At 41.5% G+C, this 21,295-nt stretch overlaps 1 protein-coding gene across 3 annotated transcripts in view; it reads right to left on the minus strand.

The window, feature by feature from the left end:
* The window catches only part of LOC122558851 (twinfilin-2), a 151,401-nt gene that overhangs the window by 114,156 nt on the left and 15,950 nt on the right, over positions 1-21,295 (minus strand). The window lies entirely within an intron of this gene.

The following is a 21,295-nucleotide window of genomic DNA, read 5'->3' on the forward strand; positions in this document are numbered from 1 at the left end:
TCACTCTGAAACTGTGCCCTCTGATCCTAGTCTCTCCTACTAGTGGAAACATCTCCACATCCACTCTATTTAGGCCTCGCAGTATTTTGTAAGCTTCAATCAGATTCCCCCCCCTTTCATCCTTCTAAACTCCATCGAGTACAGACCTCAACACAGGTTCAATTCCACCCTCGGGTGACTGTGTGGAGTATGCACATTCTCCCTGTGTCTGCGTGGGTTTCCTCTGCGTGCTCCAGTTTCCTCCCACAGTCCAAAGATGTATAGGGTAGTTGAATTGGCCAAGCTAAGTTACCATAGTGGTCAGGGATGTGTAGGTTAGATACATTAGTCAGGGGAAAACATAGAGTAATGGTGTGGGGGAATGGACCTGGGTGGGTTGGTGTGGACTTGTTGGGCCAAATGGGCTGTTTCCACACTGTAGGGAATCTATGAATTCTATGAACCACTCCTCATATGACAAGCCCTTCATCCTGGGATTTTTCTTATAAACCTCCTCTGACCCCTTCCAATATCAGCATATTCTTCCTTAGATACAGGGCCCAAAATGCTCATAATATTCCAAAAAAAGTCTCAGCATCTCTGCTTTTACATTTTTGTCCTCTTAAAATGAATGCTAACATTACATTTGCCTTCCTAACTGCCAACTGAATTTAACGTTAACCTCAAGAGAATCCTGGACTAGGATTCCCAAGTCCCTTTGTGCTTCAGATTTCTGAATACCTACCCCATTTAGAAAAATAGTCTATGCCTCTATTCTTCCTAACAAAATGCATAACCTCACACTTTCCCACATTGTATCCATCTGTCACTTCTTTGTCCATTTTCTGAACCTCTCCGAGTCCTTCTGGAGCTTTTACAGCTTGTCCTGTCCCTCCACCTATCTTCCTGTCATCTGCAATAATTCCCTCAGTTCCTTCATCCAGATCATTTTTAATGGAATTCCCAACAGCAAAATTCTTAGTTTGAAAATTTCACTCAGCTGGAATTCAGAGCAGCTGCTGCATTGGCAGCTTTAAATGTAATATATGGTTCTCCTTCAGACAAATGTGCAGTGGCATCAATTGCAAATAAAATGTCCAGTATCAATCCCTATTTGTAATACATTACAAGACTACTTCATATAATATGAATGCAGTGAACTCCAGATACATATTTATCTATCCTTTCCACACAAAGTCATTCATATAAACTTCAATAAAATAGAATGAATTACCATTATCCCAGTTTCTGACTAAGCACGTAAAAGACATTCAGGTTGCTACAAAATTTCATCAAAAGAACATGATAGCATGTATGGGATGGATTATCACTACCATGGAATACTTGCAATATTGTTCAGAGATTTTATGAAGTTGATTATTTTGAAATTACCTGAACAGTGAATCGTATGCTTACATTACAAAGCTTTGAAAATTATACCATGCATTCCAAGAGCCTGTTTATAGCAGAAACAGGCAACATTTTTTTCTGTCAATTGTTACACATTAGGTGGGCTTGTTTTCACTGGACAGGTTTCAAAAGGCTTGATAACAATCACTTCATCTCATGCAGTGTTATTTATCCTTTCATGTCACAGTTTTGAATCAGGAACCAACCTTTTGTGATACTATAAACTTTAGAACTTTAAAAACTGTTCATAGATTGAAAAAAAAATCAACAGAAGATAAACTTACACATGGAAAGAAGCAGCAATAACTCTGTTCAGAATAAACTATTAAATGACAAGGTCAAACTTATACAGGGATTGAAAGCAATGAGCCATGTCTGGCAAAAGAAGGAAATCGAGATTACATAAACAAAAGACTACTTTGACACCTGCTTAGTACACTGGATGTTTTATTGCCACTGGATTTAGGCCACTGTTGGAATATTGCGTGCAATTCTGGTCTCCTTCCTATCGGAAAGATGTTGTGAAACTTGAAAGGGTTCAGAAAAGATTTACAAGGATGTTGCCAGGGTTGGAGGATCTGAGCTGCAGGGAGAGGCTGAACAGGTTGGGGCTGTTTTCCCTGGAGCGTTGGAGGCCGAGGGGTGACCTTATAGAGGTTTACAAAATTATGAGGGGCATGGATAGGATAAATAGACAAAGTCTTTTCCCTGGGGTCGGGGAGTCCAGAACTCGGGGGCATAGGTTTAGGGTAAGAGGGGAAAGATATAAAAGAGACCTAAGGGGCAACTTTTTCACGAAGAGGGTGGTACGTGTATGGAATGAGCTGCCAGACTGTGGTGGAAGCTGGTACAACTGCAACATTTAAGAGGCATTTGGATGGGTATATGAATAGGAAGGGTTTGGAGGGAAAGGGGCAGGTGCAGGTAGGTGGGACTAGATTGGGTTGGGATATCTGGTCGGCATGGACGGGATGGACCGAAGGGTCTGTTTCTATGCTGTACATCTCTGTGATTCTATGACTCTAAAGGACAAGGATGGCCCTGCAGAAGAATTTAAAGAGTTAATCACAGGAAAGCTATGCCTTCGAATTGACAGTTAAGGCCAAATGCAACAAGGAACAAATAAGCTACTTCTGACAAGGTGGCAAGCTGCAGACTTGCAGTAAATTGGATAAAATCATTAATAACTTGAAAAATAAAAAATCTGTATAAAAATCAAACACCAGAACTCCAGCCTTAGTTGAAATTCGAAGAACAATACCATACAAGGATCGAACCCTGGACACTTCCAGTAACAGGCACTTTTGATTGGGACCTTGGCTAGATTTCACCATTAATCCGGTAATAGCGAAGTTGGGTTGTAAGATTTAACTTGCTTACTTGAAGGTTCTTACTTGCTACTTGCAATAAAGTTTAAATCCTTGTTTCAGTACTTGACTGTCTGTGAGATTTCTTAACAAGTAGCCAAATTAAAGGTAACTTATGAGATTTATTCACAACATTTTCTTTTGGATCTTATGTATACCTTACCCAAAGTTACATATCCAACAGAGAAAATAGATTCAAAAGAGTTAACTAAAGAATTGGGGCAGTTGAGAATGTTGTTATATAAATAAAACAAGTTTGCAACTGATGGACTAAAACATGGTCAAAGCAAATTGGATTTTAGCTTTAAATAGGGAGTTGGATAAATAATTAAAAAGAAAAACCTTAGAAAGGTATGGGGCTTATCGGATACATTTTATAATGGGCACAATTATAACAAGCGTACTAGACCAAATAGATTCTTTCAGTGCAGAATCATTTTCCACTTCTACATGACACTGCAGCTGAAACTGAAACAAAGGTATACAACTGAATCACTTTTGTTGTTTCTTTGGATGTTAATTATCTTTCTCTTGGTGAACCCATTTTGAAAGTTGTTGTGACCCTGATGAGAACGGAGTGCAAGAACAGCTGTATAGCTGTAATAACTTTGACAGAGCTCTGCAGTAACCATTGCTGCCTCAGAGCTCATTATCCCATCATTTCAGCTGGCTTCACTTGTAGTCTCAAATACCCACTTTTGAAAGCCCTAACTTTAGGGTCTCATGGATTGTTTACCACAGGAAGCATTTCAATTTCTCTTCTGGAAGCGTCAAAATGTTGTGAGAAATATGTGGTCTACAAGTGAACAAAAGAAATTATATTCAAATGTACACACTGACAATAAGATTATCAATAGAGATTCACAGAGTCATACAGAATGGTAATAGATTCTTTGGTTCAACACATCCATATCGATCGAGTTGCCCAAACTTAGTAACATCCTTCATGATTTTATAGACCTGTATAAGGTCACTCCTCAACCTCCTAGGCTCCAGCAAAAAAAGTCCCTGCTTATCCAGCTTCTCCTTTTAATTCAAAACCTCCAGCCTGGTAAATCTTATCTGAAGAGGAGAAAGTGAGGTCTGCAGATGCTGGAGATCAAAGTTGAAACTTTATTGCTGGAACAGCACAGCAGGTCAGGCAGCATCCAGGGAACAGGAGATTCGACGTTTCGGGCACAGGCCCTTCTTCAGGAATGAGCAGAGAGTGTTCAGCAGGAGAAGGTAAAAGGTAGGGAGGAGGGACTTGGAGGAGGGGAGTTGGAAATGTCTTCTTCTTGACCTCTCCGCCTCCACCCTACTCCGACCTATCACCCTCACCTTGACCTCTTTCCACCTATCACATTTCCAACGCCCCTCCTCCAAGTCCCTCCTCCCTACCTTTTATCTTCTCCTGCTGAACACTCTCTGCTCATTCCTGAAGAAGGGCCTGTGCCCGAAACGTCGAATCTCCTGTTCCCTGGATGCTGCCTGACCTGCTGTGCTGTTCCAGCAATAAAGTTTCAACTTTGATATCCAAATGAATCCAACAAGAACTGGACCAAGCATATGTGGTACTCATAATCTTCTTCATCCTAAGTATACGCATGATTTTACTACAACTGCTAAGTATTTCATCAGTAATATTTTCAGCAACATAACACAAAACATCGCAGATAAGAAAAACTGCAGCATATTAACATGCCAAATTTCCCCTAAAGTAAATGCATTAAAATTCCATCAAATTTGACAATATTGTTATGTATTTGGCTTTAAGGGGTTAACACGTAGGGGGTTCCATACAACAGCCAAGCAGGGTGAGATCAATAGTTGTGATGTTGAGAAGATATGCTCTTCTTCATTAGGGTAAATAAAACCACAGAAAGTAGACAAAATCAAACACAAAATATTGCTGAGGAAAGGAGTGAACAAAGACAGAAATGGGAACTATTTAAATGTAAATCTATGATTCGCTCCAGTAATAATATCTAACAATATTCAATATCTAGGATCATACCAAAAGAGTACTTTGAAGTATTAAAGGGATTTTCTGCTATCTAGTGATCTCTGAGGCATGAAGTTTCCCTTTCTTGATATGTGCAAGATCAAGACGCCTTCCTGACCTGCAGTCTTCTTCTTGACCTCTCCGCCTCCATCCTACTCCGACCTATCACCCTCACCTTGACCTCTTTCCACCTATCACATTTCCAACGCCCCTCCTCCAAGTCCCTCCTCCCTACCTTTTATCTTCTCCTGCTGAACACTCTCTGCTCATTCCTGAAGAAGGGCCTGTGCCCGAAACGTCGAAAATCTTATCTGAAGCCTCTCCAATTTAATAATATCCTTTCTCTAGCAGGGTGACTAGAACTGTACACAGTACTCCAAAAGTGGCATCATCAACATCTTAAACAATGTCATCATGACATCCCAACTCCTATACTCAATGGCCTGAGCAATGAAAGCAAGTGTGCTAGATGCCTTCTTAAACACTGTCAAGTCGGCTCGATTCTTAAAACCACAACATCCTACTTTATGCTGTAAAGAGCCCAGAAGGTTTTCTGATCACCCCATAGTGTGTCATGACTCATTAAAGATGACATAATCTTCTCCCAGAAGAATGAAACTACAAAAGACTTGATCAGGTTTGAAGAAACCAGCAAATAGTGTTACCTGAAAAAACAGATATTCTGAAGCAGCTGCAATAAAATATTGCAGGGTACCAGACTGCTCAATACTAACCTCTGTAAGCTACACAGTCAGTAGTAACCTCCATGGTCACCACAAATTGATCCTCTTAAATTGCTGCACATGTAAATGACTAAAACAGAACTGCTAATACAAACTCAAGACAATACCAAGGGTAGAATCTTTGAATTAGAACTAGAATTTATTGTCACGTGTAGGAATACACGAATACAGTCAAAAGTGTACAAGCCTGAGCAATGTGGGCTATGGTAAAACTTATGGAAGAATCAGGTGAGAAGTTTGGTGGACCCTATCTCATGTTGGGAGCTTTTTTCTGCACCTTTCAGTCATTTGCTGAGAGGAAAAGCAAATTTCTCACTAGGCATTGGTGAGTTGCCAGTTAAGGGGAATTATAGCTTGTTAAATGCCTTACTAACAGCCCAAGTCATCTCATTAATTTTCGGCTTCTTATCTTACCAAATATGCTGAACAAGCTACATAGAGAATTCTCAACGTGGAAGTCAGAGTGAATACCTGGCAACTTTAGCTCACCACTTGCTCTGAATGACTTCCATGTTGAACATTGGGTATTTCAGAGCATACATGGGCACTGACCACATACACCCTACATCCACAGAGAGGGACATATGACATGTGAGCCGGATGAACCCTCATGGCACATCTCCAGTCCACCTACATGATGCTTCTGCACTTCATTGCTGCACTGGCTGCAGCAAGGACACTTTGCACAAAGGGTTATGCACCCAGCTCATGGACTTAATCAGGTTTCACCTCCAGTCTTTTTGGTTGCTGTCATTGCATGCACTCACACTGAGCCCACCGCGATGCTCACAGCATCCCTGATTGCCTTGCATTGTCTTTTTGCACTTTGCCCCATCAGCTAGAGATACCAGGCTCACATTACTTCGGTCTTGCCTTGCCATCTATTGCAGACACATAGACAGGAAACTTATCATGCTTATCAGCAAACCTGAATCAAGCCAAGGATGATAACATTTGGTCAGTGGGTCCTAGGGCAGTAAGTCAAATGTAGCATCCAATATCAGTCCAGGGACTCAGATGGTTCTCAATTGGTCAGCCAGAATGCTCTCTGCATGAGAGATTAGGAGCCGAATGTTGGGAGGCCCACCACCGCTTTTGCGTCTTTGTGTCCTTTTGTGGGCTATTTTATTCTCAGAAAGAGAGAGAGACATATTATGGAATATGAAAACAAGTGGCACGACTGTTACTTTTGGTGCAAGTGTGGAGGCATTTCACGTTAATGAGCAGACAGTGGGTAATATGTTGCAGGCAATATTGAGAGTGGTACAGCATAATCCTTGGTAGGAGATGGGAACCATATCAGAGACACTTATGTTAGTGGAATGAAGAAAGTCCAGTTTCCTTCTTCCTGTAGTGCTGGGCATTCCTCCAGACATCTGATACTGCACTGACCAGATGACAATCTTGAACCGGGCTGCATGATCTAGTGCAATGGCCTTTACAGCTGGTCTTGGGGCAAGAGATGTCCTATATTTGCAACCTCCAGGTACAGCAGCAGTCTGGGTCCCATTCTGCACAGCAGGGTATCAATTTCCCTGCCTGTCATATCTGGAGCAAATGTCAGCAACTGCGCCAGGCAGCTCCAGACAGATACACAACAAGTTTTTAAAACTGGCACATGTGCAATGGGGATCGACGCACTGGCAGATATCCTCTGAGTGGTGAGCTGTTCAGGGAAAGGTGCCCGGTAAGATGGGACTAAAATTGGATGAAAAGGAAGCCATTGGAGCCAGCAGATAGTTAATGAGGTGAATTTTGTAAGATATGACATAAAATCTCACAAGGTCTTGCAGTGAGAATCTCTCCAAAAATCTTAGCCAAAAAGAAATGTTAGATGCAGCCCCAAGTTTCTAACATCTTAAGAAAATTTGGATCTTTGTGCATCTGATCTACAGTTTTACTTGTAACACTGTGGAGTTGCACATTGATCAAGTACAGGATACATGTAGGTTATAGGGCAAGGAATAATTGGAGCAAGGTACTTAATCATAATTAACTTCACATTTTAACACTAGAAGTCTTGTCTGTATGCAGTTCTATTAAACATTTGCCATTGATAGGAAAGTGTAATTACAGTGTGAAGTTATGCATTGTCACAAGTTTACGGGATGTCCCGTTACAAATAAAGATTCAAGATTAAAAAAGTTAACAGAAAATATAGCTGCCTAGGAATGAAATTATGTCTTAAAGTTTACACATCAAAATTTCAACATCGCTGTCTTATCTCAGTCTCATCTCTAGCTTTTCTTTAGAATAAGTTTCTTGTTTTATCTGTCTGAGGACTTGTTTCAGCTGTTACAGAAACAATTTTTTTCACTATTATAACTACTAATTTCTGATTTACCGTTCAGAAATTATTTCAAGAAAATCATGAAATGCTCTATAACAATATTCAGAATTCTCTCTACTGTACACAAATTATAGGAACAGAACTAACAATTTATGTAACCACAAAATAACATAAATCCAGCATGTTTATAAGATTGCTACATAGTTTTCTCTTCATTCATTTCCTCCACCCTCCCACATTGAGCCCCTGACTAAAAGAGAGCCAAATTCTGTCTTGAACACGTGGCAATGCTGCTCTTGTGCAACTGGACACTGGGTGGGGTCATTTCCTCTCCCTTCTTTTGAATACTTAGACCTTTCCCTACAGACCTTTTAACTGTACAGTCAAGATGAAAAAAAATACATTCAATACATGTGTGTATTTATCAACAAACTGAAGTGCTCAGTTCTGGAGGGAGTATTCATGCACCCTACAGGCACCTGCTCTACTATGTACTGGTAACACATTGAGTTAAATCATATTTCACAAGAGGAGTGGAAAAATAAATGCCTTAATAGAACAGGACAATGATTTTGCCCAGCAATTGAGCCAACAGCACAAACATTTAAAAAAAAACATTTGAGTATATTCCTTTACAGCTGCACTCATAATTAATTAGATTAAACTCCCTACAGTGTGGAAACAGGCCCTTCGGCCCAACAAGTCCACACCGACCCTCCGAAGAACAACCCACACCCCCTACATTTACTGCTGACTAATCCACCTAACACTACGGGCAATTTAACTTGGCCAATTCACCTAACCTGCACATCTTTGGACTGTGGGAGGAAACCCACGGAGACACGGGGAGAATGTGCAAACTCCACACTGACAGTTGCCCGAAGCAGGAATTGAACCCAGGTCTCTGGCGTTTTGAGGCAACAGTGCTAACCATTGAGCCACCGTGCCGCCATGAGAACTGTAGTAAAATTGCAGTTCCATAAAAACATAAAGATACACAGATAAGTCGCAGATTGCAAGTTCTCAATGTGTTACCAGTACATAGTATTGGCAGTTGTAGAGCAGGTGCCTGTCGGGTGCATGAATACTTCCTCCAGAACTGAGCACTTCAGTTTGTTGTTCTGTGATGTACTCATTAAGTAACATCGCACCTTCAGGGAAAAACATTGTGGTCAGCTGTATAGAGTGCCATAATCTTATCAATACTGTTGCAGAATAGAATAAACTTTCTACTTAAAGCATTTGAAGCTGGTGAAGTCAATATTGAGGCCATTGGGCTGTAAGCTCCCCAGGGGAAGTATAAGGTGTTGTTCCCCCAGCTTATGTTTGGCCTCACTCTGACAGTGGAGAAGGCCAAGGATAGACATGTCGCTGGGAGAGTGGGAGGGGGGATTAAATGGATGGCAACTGGAGGGTCGGGTTGGTTGATACATGCAGAGTATATATCTGCGAACTGGTCCCTGAATCTGCGTATGCTCTCCCCAACATATAGGAAACCACATTGGGAGCAACAGATGCAAGAGATCAGGTTGCATGAAGTACAGGTGAATTTTGCTGGATCTGGAAGGATTGTTTGGGGCTTTGGACGGAGGTGAGAGTGGAGGTGTAGGGGCAGGTGTGGCACCTCCAGTGGTTGCAGGGAAAGGTATCGCATGTGCTGGAGAAATTGGTGGGGAGTGTAGAGTTGACGAGGGAGCCACAGACTGAAAGATCCCTGCAGAAAGCTGTTGGGATGAGGGAAAGGAAATATCTTTTTGATGGTGGGTCCTGATTGTAGTTGGTGGAAATGTCGGAGGATGATGTGTTGACGGGGGGGGGTTCATGAGGACTGAGGGGACTCTATCCTTATTGTTTTTTGGGGAGGGGGTTTGAGGGCAGAAGTGTGGGAGATGGAGGAGATGCGGTTAAGGACATCGTCAATTACTGAGTTGGGGGGGGGGATTTACAGTTTTTAAAGTAGGAGGATATATGGGATGTCTTGGAATAGAACGCCTCATCCTGGGACCAGGTGCGGCGAAGAAATTGTGAATTATCAGATAGCATTTTAGGAGGAGGGTGGGTGAGAACAGGTGTACTCGAGGTAGTTGTAGGAGTTGGTGGATTTGAAATGGATGTCAGTGGTGAGTTGGGTTCCAGAGGTGGTGGAGACAGAGAGGTCCAGGAATGGGAGGGAGGTGTTAGAAGTGATCCAGGTGCATTTGAGGTGGTATGGAAGGCGTTGGCAAACTTGATCAACAATGGAGTTTCTCATTGAAACACAAGGCAGCACTGATGCAGTCATCAATATAATTGAGGAAGAGGTGAGGGATGTGCCGGTATAGTTGTGGAAGAGGAACAAAGAGGAAGGCATAGCTCGGGCCCATGCGGGTGCTCATGGCCATTTCTTTGGTTTGTAGAAAGTGGGGAGAATCAAAGGAAAACTGGTTGAGGGTGAGGACCAGTTCTGTCAAGCAAATGAGAGTGTCAGTGGAGATGGACTGGTTGGGCCTACAGGAGAGGAAGAAGCTGAGAGCTTTTAGGCCCTCCTTGTGGGGATACAGGTATAAAGGGGCCTGTACGTCAATGGTGAAAATGAGGTGTTAGGGGCTGGGGAATTGAAAGCTTTGGAAAAGGTGGAAAGCATGGGTTGCATCACGAATGTAGGTAGGGAGTTCCTGGACCAAAGGGGAAAGAATGGAGTTAAGGTAAGAGGAGATGAGCTTGGTGGGGCAGGAGCAGGCAGAGACAATGGGTCGAATGAGTCAGCTGGGTTTATGGGTTTTGGGTAGGAGGTAGTAACAGATGGTGTGAGGTTGGGGAACATCAAGTTGGAGGCTGTGGTTGAGAGAACTTTCGAAGCCATGAAGTTGTTGATGGTCTGGAAGATGATGGCTTGGTGATCAGCGGTAAGGTCATAATTGAGGGGACGGTACAAGAAGATGTCAGAGAGTTGCTTTCTAGCCTCAGTGATATAGAAGTCAGTTCGGCATACTACAACTGTGCCTCCCTTATCTATGGAGAGAGAAACAGAGTTATGTGCTGAGTCTGGTATGACTTCATTTCAGACTTGAATCTGGAACTTTAGTCCAGAATAGGAACACTACCAGTGTACAATCATTCCATGTAAATAGATTTAATTAATATCCTTAGAGTCAATAATATTGTCAGATATTCCGACCTTTTAGCATGGAATGAAGGATTTTAGCAATAAAGGAAATAATAATACATGGATTTATTGGCCATTTAAACAGATTACACAACTGTGTTTCTTTTTAATAGATCTTCATGTGTCGATTGGCAATGCACAGGCCTATGCTCAGCTTGCTGCCTTTCTACGTTTAGTGCATCTTCACATTACCTCTTCTGAGGTTATCCTCATCAATGCCAAACATAAATGGGGTAGCACAGTGGCTCAGTGGTTAGCACTACTGCCTCACAGCACTAGGGACCTGGGCTTGATTCCAGCCTTGGGTGACTGAGTGGAGTTACATGTTCTCTCTGTGTCTGCGTGGGTTTTGGCAGGTGCTTTGGTTTCCTCCCATGGTCCAAAGATGTGCAGGTTAGATGTATTGGTCATGGTAAATTCATGGTTACAGTTACAGAGAAGGGAGCTGGGATGCTCTTCAGAGGATTGTGCAGATTCAATGGGCTTAAGGGCTCTTTCCACTCTGCAGGGATTCTAGAATTCTAAGTACTAGTCACTAGCAGGTACCTCTCTGATCCAAATGTAGGTCGCTTAGGTAGCAAAGACTTACATGTCAGGACACACTAACAACTATCATTTAAAGGCTGCTACAAGGACATTTTGCATCCATTGACTGTCACCAGATCACAGACTAAACAAAGCCGCATATCAGGGCCGTTCGGTTGCTTTCTTAGTGCTTGGTCACTTACTGCCCACCTGCAATGCTTACATGTATCCTTCCCTTTCCATATCATGCATTGGTGCTGCAGCCAGAGCACATTTATTTCACCGGACAACCATGTCAGCAACTGGGTACCAGCTAGTCCTCCATCTAGACAAAGTTCCAAGTGGACAGAGTGGTAAATCAGGTGTTGGCCCTGTCGTGGGGGTCCCAATACTGTCAGTCACAAGCACAATCCTGGGACTTAACAGCTGGGTTTCCCAGTCAGGAATGTAGGGCCAATACCAGTATTCAGAAGAATCGCATATAGTAAGTTAGGGAACTACAAATACAGCAATCAGGGATCTGGTCAGTCTATCTAAAGGCTGTTCATTGAAGTTGGTCAGAGATAGTTCATGAGAAGAGTTTGGTAAGATGTGGTGAAAAGTCACACTGGACATCGCAGTTAGAATCCTTCCAAAAAACTCTATCCAACTCACATGTAGCCAAAAAATACATATGATTCAACCCTTTATCTCTGCTGCTATAATTGGAAATCTGTTTCACATGTCTTTAACTCTCTACGTGAAGAATTTCATCACATTTGTCCCTAAATGATCTTTTACCAGTCTAAACCTGGGTCAGCTTTTCCGTTTTAATTTAAAGTAATATTTCATATTAATTTTTTCAATATTCTTCCTCCTTAAACCATTGATTTTCATTATAATGTTTAGAAGAAACTTGGTCTTCACAGGTTAATTTGCCCAAATAGAAAACAATTGTGTGTCCCCATAACTGAAATTATTGGGCAAAACTCAAAAACAACAAGCAATCAACTATGTAGTTATAGTATTTTTATTGATAAAACTAAATACATCTGGAAGCTTCACAAGCAAAGGAAAGAATATGATGACTGCAAAATGGTGCATGCGGCTCAGTTTTCATTTGCTCTCCTTTAAGATAGCAGTGATACACACACTAAGAGTAAACAGTAAGTCTAAAGTACAAATGTAATGTTGTGTGCAAATTAATTTTGCATGGTTCTAAGAATGCTACCAGGAATAAGAGGAGGCAAATATTATGAACACATGAAATCCAAACGCTTGACTGAACAATGAAAATGATTAATTCCAGTCAAGTAAATTTTACAGTTCCTTTGAGAAATCCCAGTAGTTAATTAAAATTATTCACATATAATTTCATTACAGGTTTGCTATTCCCAGGTGCCTTAGCACCAGCTGCACCTGGCTGGTAAAATTTGAAGCAGGGCAACAATTTTGGGGGCTGGGGGAGAATATAATACACAAGTCTTTACATAGAGCCTTGTGAGATCAGTGAGATGCTATTATTTACTTACGACATTTTTAACATAAAGCAAGCAGGAGAGCTGGGTGTTCTTTCTACAAGTTAATTATTAAGCAGACTGCACACTGGGGAGTGATGATTCTCCTTCCTGGATCACATTCCAAGAATGAAATTATCTCCGTGGCACATTTACGTTCAATGCGCCTTTTGATTATGAGAGCCTTAAAGACATAGTTAAATTACAAAGAAAAACAACACCCTCTCCGTACACTCAAATGGTACTTATTAAAACAAAATACTAAAACTTCTGACAAAACAAACTTCTTTAGGTGGAAGTAAGTATTGCAGATGCTAGAGATTAGAGCCGAGAGTGTGGTGCTGGAAAAGCACAGGTGGTCAGGATGCATCTGAGGAGCAGGAAAATCGACAGCTCGGGCAAAAACCCTTCATCAGGGAGCCTTTCACCATCCCTGATGAAGGGCTTTTGCCCGAAATATCGATTTTCCTGCTCCTCGGATGCTGCCTGGCTGGCTGTGCTTTTCCAACGCCGCACTCTTGGCTCTACACCTCTTTGGGTCTCTAATAGAAGTGCCAAAAGAGTCACCTGTTTTTAAACTGGGTGCAAAGGTTATAAAACCTTACTGGATAAATGTCTAATAGTTTGGTTGAAAGATCCATTCTCTGGCGTTTTGTTTCAGGGTAGTGCTTTAGTGCTTCAAAGGACTAAAGGACTCAACCAGATGCACTTTTGCTTGCAAACAGAAGGGTGTTTGCTTCAATGTTCTCCCTGAGCTACATGGAGAGTCTGTACATACCAAGTGTGCCGATACACTGCCGCCCTGTTCTGGAAGTTTGTGCTGACCACAGCCCTCAGAGGTCCGTGCAGTGACAGGGAACATTAGACATAAAATAGCTTGTTAGCTCTAGAAATTATCCAGTTAGTCTTGCAATGGATGGGTTCTGCTCCTGCTTTGACACAGTCAGCTTGGAAAATGTGTGTTGTCTTTTCTGCTATGTTGGGTCAACCGAAAGATTTTTTAAAATGCCTGTTCATTGATCGGTGATTCCTCAACATCTTATGTTGCTTTTAATTGAGGGTCTTCAATTTGGTCAGTGGCATTGCGAGCAACTAAACTGAATAAGGCAACAACAAAAGAACTGTACAGCACAGGAACGGGCCCTTCGGCTCAGATGTTGTGCCAAACATGACACCAAATTAAACTAATCCTTTCTGTCTGCCCTTGGTCCACATCACTCCATTCCTTGCGTATTCATGTGCCTATCTAAAAGTCTCTAAAACACACCTATAGTATCTGCCTCCATTACCACCCCTGGCAGCTACCACTCTGTAAAAAAACCTGCCCCTCACATCTTTTAACTTTCCCCATCTTACCTTGAAAGTGTGGCCTCTAGTTTCAGACATTCCAACTCTGGGAAAAGGATTCTAACCGTCAACCCTATCAATGCATCTCATAGTTTTATAGACTTCTAACAGGTCTCCCCTCAGCCTCCACTGCACCAGAGAAAACAACCTCAGTTTTTCTAGTCTTTCCTTCTAATCCAGGTATCATTCTGGTAAACCCGCTTCTGCGCCCTCTCCAAAGTCTTCACATTTTTCCTTTAATGTAGTGACCAGAATTGAACGCAATACTCTAAGTGTTACCTAACCAAAGTCTTATAAAGCTCCAACATGACATCCTGACTCTTGTATTCAATTCCCTGACCAATAAAGACAAGCATGCCATATGCCTACTTTGCCACCCTATCTGCTTGCCCACAGCCATTTTCAAGGAGCTAAGGACTTGAATCCCAAGATCCGTCTGTACATCAATGCTGTTCAGATCCTGCCATTAACGGTATACCTTTTCTTAACATTTGATCTCCCAAAGTGCAGCACCTCACACCTATCTGGATTAAAAACTCCATCTGCTACTTCTCCACCCATATCTGCAACTGATCTATATTTTGCTGTATCCTTTGACAATGTTCTACACTATCCACAACTCTACCAATTTTGGTATCGTTTGCAAACTTACTAACCCACCCATTTACATTTTCACCCAAGTTATTTATCAATATCAGAAACAATAGAGATCCCAGTATAGATTCAGCTAAACACCACTAGTCACGAACCTCCAGCCTGAAAAATACCCTTCCAACACTACCTTCTGCCTTCTATTGGCAAGCCAATTCTGAATCCACATAGCCAAGTCACCATGGATTCCATGCATCTACATCTTCTGGATGAGCCTACCATGAGAGACCTTGACAAAAGCCTTACTAAAATCCATGTAGACAATATGAACTGCTCTAACCTCATTCATGACTTTGTCACCTTCTCAAAAAATTCAATGTCCCTAACTAGGCCATGTTTTTCCAAAGGTGTGTAAGTCGTACCCCTAAGAATTCTCTCCAATAACTTCCCAAACATCGATGCAAGATTTACCAGTCTATAGTTTCCTGGATTATCCCTATTTCTCTTTTTGATCAGACAAACATCATCAGCTACTTGCCTGTCCTCTGAGACCGTCCAGTGGCTAATGAGAGTACAAAGCTCTTGGTCAAAGCCACAGCAATCTCCTCTCTTGCCTCTCTCAATAACTTGGAGTAGATACCATTGGGCTCTAGGGACTTATCCATCTTAATACTCTTCAAGAGACTTAACACTACTACTTTCTTGACTGAAAAATGCTGCAGCTCCATAAAACTCTCACTGTCCTCCACATCCTTCTCCTGGATGAATACTGGCGCAGAGTACCCATTGAGGATCTCACACACACTCTCTGTCTCCAAGCACAAGTTCCCTTCTTTATCCTTGATTGGTCGTATCTTTTCCCTAGTTATCCTCTTGTTTTTAAATGTATGTACAGAATGCCTTGGGATTCTCTTTAAACCCACTTGCCAAAGTCATTTCATGTCACCTTTTTGCTCTCCTAATTCCCTATTTTCCTGCTTTCTTTAAATTCATCATTTGCTTGATTTTAGCATCCTAAACCTTATATTTGCTTCCTTTTTCTTTTTGACTAAATTCACAATCTCCCTCATTATCCAAGGGTCCCTTACCTTGCCATCCTTGTGCTTCCTCCTTACTGGAACTAATATAGCTTAGGCAAACCTAATACAACTTACAAATTTGACGATCTTTTGACTTGGGGAGTCTATAGTCATCTGGACTCCACAATGAGTTCATTAATTTTAGATCATAATTTCTGCCTCCATTTTGTTTCATGAGTTTTTTTTCACTGGTTCACCTTTTCTCATTTTCTATTTAATCTTTTGCTTTGCATCTGATTGTTGTCTTATGGTCATTCACACCACATCTTGACATATCTTTGGTTTATTTGCCCTCTACCACAAAATCTTCTGTTGCTTAATTTCATCTGCCACCCCATCTAATCACAGACCATTCCAATTATTCTTTGTTGCCTCCTACCCATTTTTACATCAAACCTACTTAGCTTTGATTGTAAAATAAGAGGAGATAGGAGTATGCAAGGAAAACTCAGATTAAATGAGGAACAAAAATTTGACAGACTGAGCGTATGGATAACATAAACTTGTCCATTTTGCCAGGAAGAATGTTAAGCTGTATACTATTTAAATGTGGTGTTATACTGGGATCTGGGTGTCTTCTTGCATGAATCACATAAACTTAGTATGCAGGTACAGCAAGTGATTAGTAAGGTGAATGGAAAGTTGTTGCTTATTACAAGGGGAATGGAATATAAAGGAAGGGAAGTTTTACTGCAGTTATACAGGGTATTGGTGAGACCATATCTGGGGTGCTATGTACAGATTTGATCTCCCTATTTGAAAAAAAAATTAATTGGTTTTCAACTTGTTCAGTTGTTTATTTGGCACATTCTTGGGATGAAAAGGATTATCACATTAAGAAAGGTTAAATCTATACCCATTGCAGTTTAGAAGAATGAGATATATTAAAATATGTAAGATCTTGAGGTGACTGCAGAGGATGGATACCAGGAGAATGTTTTCTTCTATGAGGAGACCATAGCTAGGAAGTGAAATTTAAGAATAAACAGATTTTCTTTTAAGTCAAAGATGAGACTTTGCTCTCTTATGCTCTCTGAGGGTTGTTTGAATGTGGAATTTTCTTCTCCAGAAGGTAATAGAGTTTATCAAGTCTGAAATGGATCAATTTTGATGGCACTGGAAGTCGAGGGTTATGGCGGGTAGAGAGGGCAGACAGGAAAATAGGGCTGAGACCATAACAATATCAGCCATGATCTATTGAATGGTAGTGCAGGCTTGAAGGGCCAAAACGCCTTCACCCATGCCACTTTCCTTTGAATCATTAATTCCATTCTTCCAGAAGCTGCTGATTATTTAAATATTTTCTGATTTTACTTTAAGCAAAACCAACACCCATTTTTACATTTTAAATTCAACAAAAGTGGGCAACTTCAAAAGCAATTCAGTCATAAATTCTACCTCAGGTATATTTTTTCTTTTATTTGTTTCTAATCACAACAACCTTCAAGTGAAAGCCAGCTTTACTTTGCTGAATTAAATGAGATGGTGCAGCATTTTAATCTGACTTTGCATCATCTGTATTATTTTCAATTGTTTTGATGGTCCAATATTTATTTTTCAGCATTACTGCACAATCCAATTCACAGTATAATTTACTTAGAAACAAAACTGAACCCTCCAGAACAATTTACCCTATAGCTAGAGTTAAATGTCGGTAATAAAAGCAGTTCTGTCAATTTTCTGTTGGAAAAGTCAAAAAGATCATATACTATTAATCCCCTACCCCCAACCTCACAAAAATATACATACAATCTAATCATAACTAATGCACTTCAGGGCAAGTTGACAGCATCACTAAAATGAATGGCACCCTTGTATTATTCATGCATGATGCACACCTTATTCATTATTAAGTACAGCATGTAGCACAATCCTTTGCTGAAAGTTCCTCTCAACAGGAAACAGTTAAGAAAATATGATTGTTGCTCATCACTCTGCTAGTGACTGACACTGCTAGAAGCAAAAGGAGTTCTCTCAATTAATTAATATTTTAGTTGACGGCCCAATTGTGTTGTGGACAGGTAACACAATGCTCAGTCATGAATATTTATTTGAAGTCTATCTGGTGAATACTGTCAAATGGCACCCACCTGAGGCCCTACTGCTTTAAAAATCAATTACAACCTTCATGGTGGAATCAGAGTTCAAACCATTGGGTAATGTGAGCTTGGGACATACACGAGAAGGGGTCACTTTCAATCCTTGCACAATATGACAGCAGACCACACGACTATATTCACACCATTACTGACAAAACAACTACATCTTAGTAATGTAACACAAACCCAGTGGAATGGATATGATGAGATCATGTCTTCCATTGTCAGTTAGGAGGGGTGGTCATTTATTACTGAAGAAGCCTTAAGCTTTTGGTGGACACCTCAACAAGAAGATGTCAAATTATACTTTAGTACAGCTGCACTTGGTGAGAAGCAAGTGCAGTGTGACCTGCAAATACTGGATATAACTGAGCATTTAAAAATTAAAAACTGCAAAATGAGGCCTGCTCCGACATCAGTATTTGCCTATCTCAGTCTATCTGCTTCTGTCCTAATTTGTAATAGAAACACAGAAAATAGGAGCAGGTGAAGTCATTCAGCCCTTTGAGCCTGCTCCACCGTTCAATATGATCATGGCTGATCAAACAATTCCACCTATCCACTCCACCCTCTCCTCCCTGACCTATCACCTTCATCTCTTCCCCCACTCACCCACTGTACTCTATGCTTCTCTCTCCCCACCCCCACCCTCCTCTAGCTCATCTCTCCACGCTTCAGGCTCACTCCCTTTATTCCTGATGAAGGGCTTTTGCCCAAAACGTCGATTTCGCTGCTCATTGGATGCTGCCTGAACTGCTGTGCTCTTCCAGCACCACTGATCCAGAATCTGGTTTCCAGCATCTGCAGTCATTGTTTTTACCCCAAACAAATCAGTACCCTGTTCCTGCTGCCAACCCATATCCTATGATCCCTTTAGCCCTAAGAATCATATTTAACTCCTTCTTGATAACAATGAATCAGTCTGGTGAATCAGTGATGTGGCTGTGCCAAACAATAGGCAGGAGGTAATTTCTATGCACACATTTCTTTCCCTACCTGTCACCCCTGGAAGGTTTTTACTGTGTTTTTTCTTTCTTTGAAACTCTTGTGCAGCAATCTGCATTCAAAGGGTAAGCAGGGACTTGCTGCCTATGAGGGTGGGCATTTAAAGGAAATAGAGAAAATGAGGTCTGCAGATGCTGGAGATCAGAGATGGAAATGTGTTGCTGGAGAAGCGCAGCAGGTCAGGCAGCATCTAGGGAACAGGAGAATCGACGTTTCGGGCATTAGCTCTTCTTCAGGAAACCTTCAGCAACACATTTAAAGGAAATAAACTTGGAAGTTCATATGGTTGATGAACAGGACCAACTGGATTTTTTCATGGACTGTTCCCTAGATGCTGCCTGACCTGCTGCGCTTCTCCAGCAACACATTTAAAGGAAATAAACTTGGAAGTTCATATGGTTGATGAACAGGACCAACTGGATTTTTTCATGGAGTCCCGTATGGACTCGATGACTTACTTCTGTACCATAAATGACTATGATAGGCGATATGATCTCTGATACAATTACCTTAACATAGTAATAGACTGGCAACTTTGCTCGGCAGCTCTGAATAGCAACAAAGACAATTTCCATCTTACTTTCCTCCTAGTTCAGAATCTCCAACTTGCTATTTGATACCTCATTACTGCATTGGAAAAAGGTACTGGTGGAACTCACAGTATATAGCAGAACTACCAAACAAATCACTAAAAGTGTTGTCAAAGGCATGAAGAATCCAAACTGCAGCAGCTCAAAATGCATTGTACTTCCACCTTTTGGCAGTGCAATATCAGAATATAGTTGAGAGTGTGTTGCTGCAAGAGCAAAGCAGGCCAGGCAGCACCTGAGGGGCAAGAAAATCGATGCTTCGGGCAAAAGCCCTTCATCAGGAATGAAGCTAGGAGCCTCGGGGTGGAGAGATAAATAGTAGGGGGCGGGGGGGGCTGGGAAGAAGATAGCTGAGAGTGCAATAGGTAGATGGAGGTGGGGGTAAAGGTGATAGGTCGGAGAGGAGGATGGAACGGATAGGTGGGAAGGAAGATTGGCAAGTGGGACAGGTCATGAGGGCGGTGCTGAGCTGGAAGATTGGAACTTGGGTAAGGTGGGGGGAGGAGAAATGAGGAAACTGGTGAATTCTACATGGATGCCCTGGGGTTGAAGGATCCTGAGGCGGAAGATGAAGTTCTTCCTCCAGGCACTGGGTAGTGAGGGAATGGCGATGGAGGTGGCCCAGGACCTGCATTCCCTTGGCAGAGTGGGAGGGGGAGTTGATTTGGTGTGGGCGTCCCAGAGATGTTCTCTAAAGCATCAATGTGGAATTCACCAGTTTCCTCATTTCCCCTACCCCCACCTTACCTCAGTTCCAATCTTCCAACTCAGCACCGCCCTCATGACCTGTCCCACCTGTCAATCTTCCTTCCCACCTATCCGCTCCATCCTCCTCTCTGACCGATCACCTTTACCCCCACCTCCATCCACCTATTGCACTCTCAACTACCTTCTCCCCAGCCCGACCCCCTCGCTATTTATCTCTCCACCCAGCCATATTCCTGATGAAGGGCTCCAGCCCGAGACATCGACTGTCCTGTTCCGCTGTGCTTTTCCAGCAACATACTCTCAACTCTGATGTCCAGCATCAAAATATAGTCTACTATAGATTTTAAAATAATTTCTACATGAACAAATTCATCAATGTTACTAGAAATTACTCAACACATTGAAATTTAATTTACATTCAGACATCTGGAGCATGTACACATGGTCCATGTGTAAATCTGGAGTAAACAAAAGAGCTTGTCACCACCATAGGTTATAGAAAGTTTATAAAACGCAAAAATGTTTATACTAAAAAGCACAAATTACAACAAAGTCTATTTAACTTTAAGAAACCATTTGTAACTTCATAAAAAAACAAGCTTAACACACCTAGGGAATACTGTGTATTAACAGGCCATTACACAGAAGACATAAAACAGCACATTCAAACCAATAGATATCTAACAGTATTACATTCTACAAAGCTTCCTCTCACTCCTCTTTGACCTATCAGCATTATCATCTATATCTTCCTTCATCACAATTATTTAACTTCCCTTAAATGCATTTACATCAGGGTCCATTTGATTTGAAGAAACCATTTGCAACTTCACAAAAACAACCTTAACTCATCTTGGGAATATTGTGTATTGACAGGGCATCACTTGCCCCTTAAACTCTGTTGCCATTACACAGGATGCACGGAAAAAAACAAGAC

This window comes from Chiloscyllium plagiosum, chromosome 18, assembly GCF_004010195.1.
Source record: "Chiloscyllium plagiosum isolate BGI_BamShark_2017 chromosome 18, ASM401019v2, whole genome shotgun sequence".
Taxonomy (NCBI): domain Eukaryota; kingdom Metazoa; phylum Chordata; class Chondrichthyes; order Orectolobiformes; family Hemiscylliidae; genus Chiloscyllium; species Chiloscyllium plagiosum.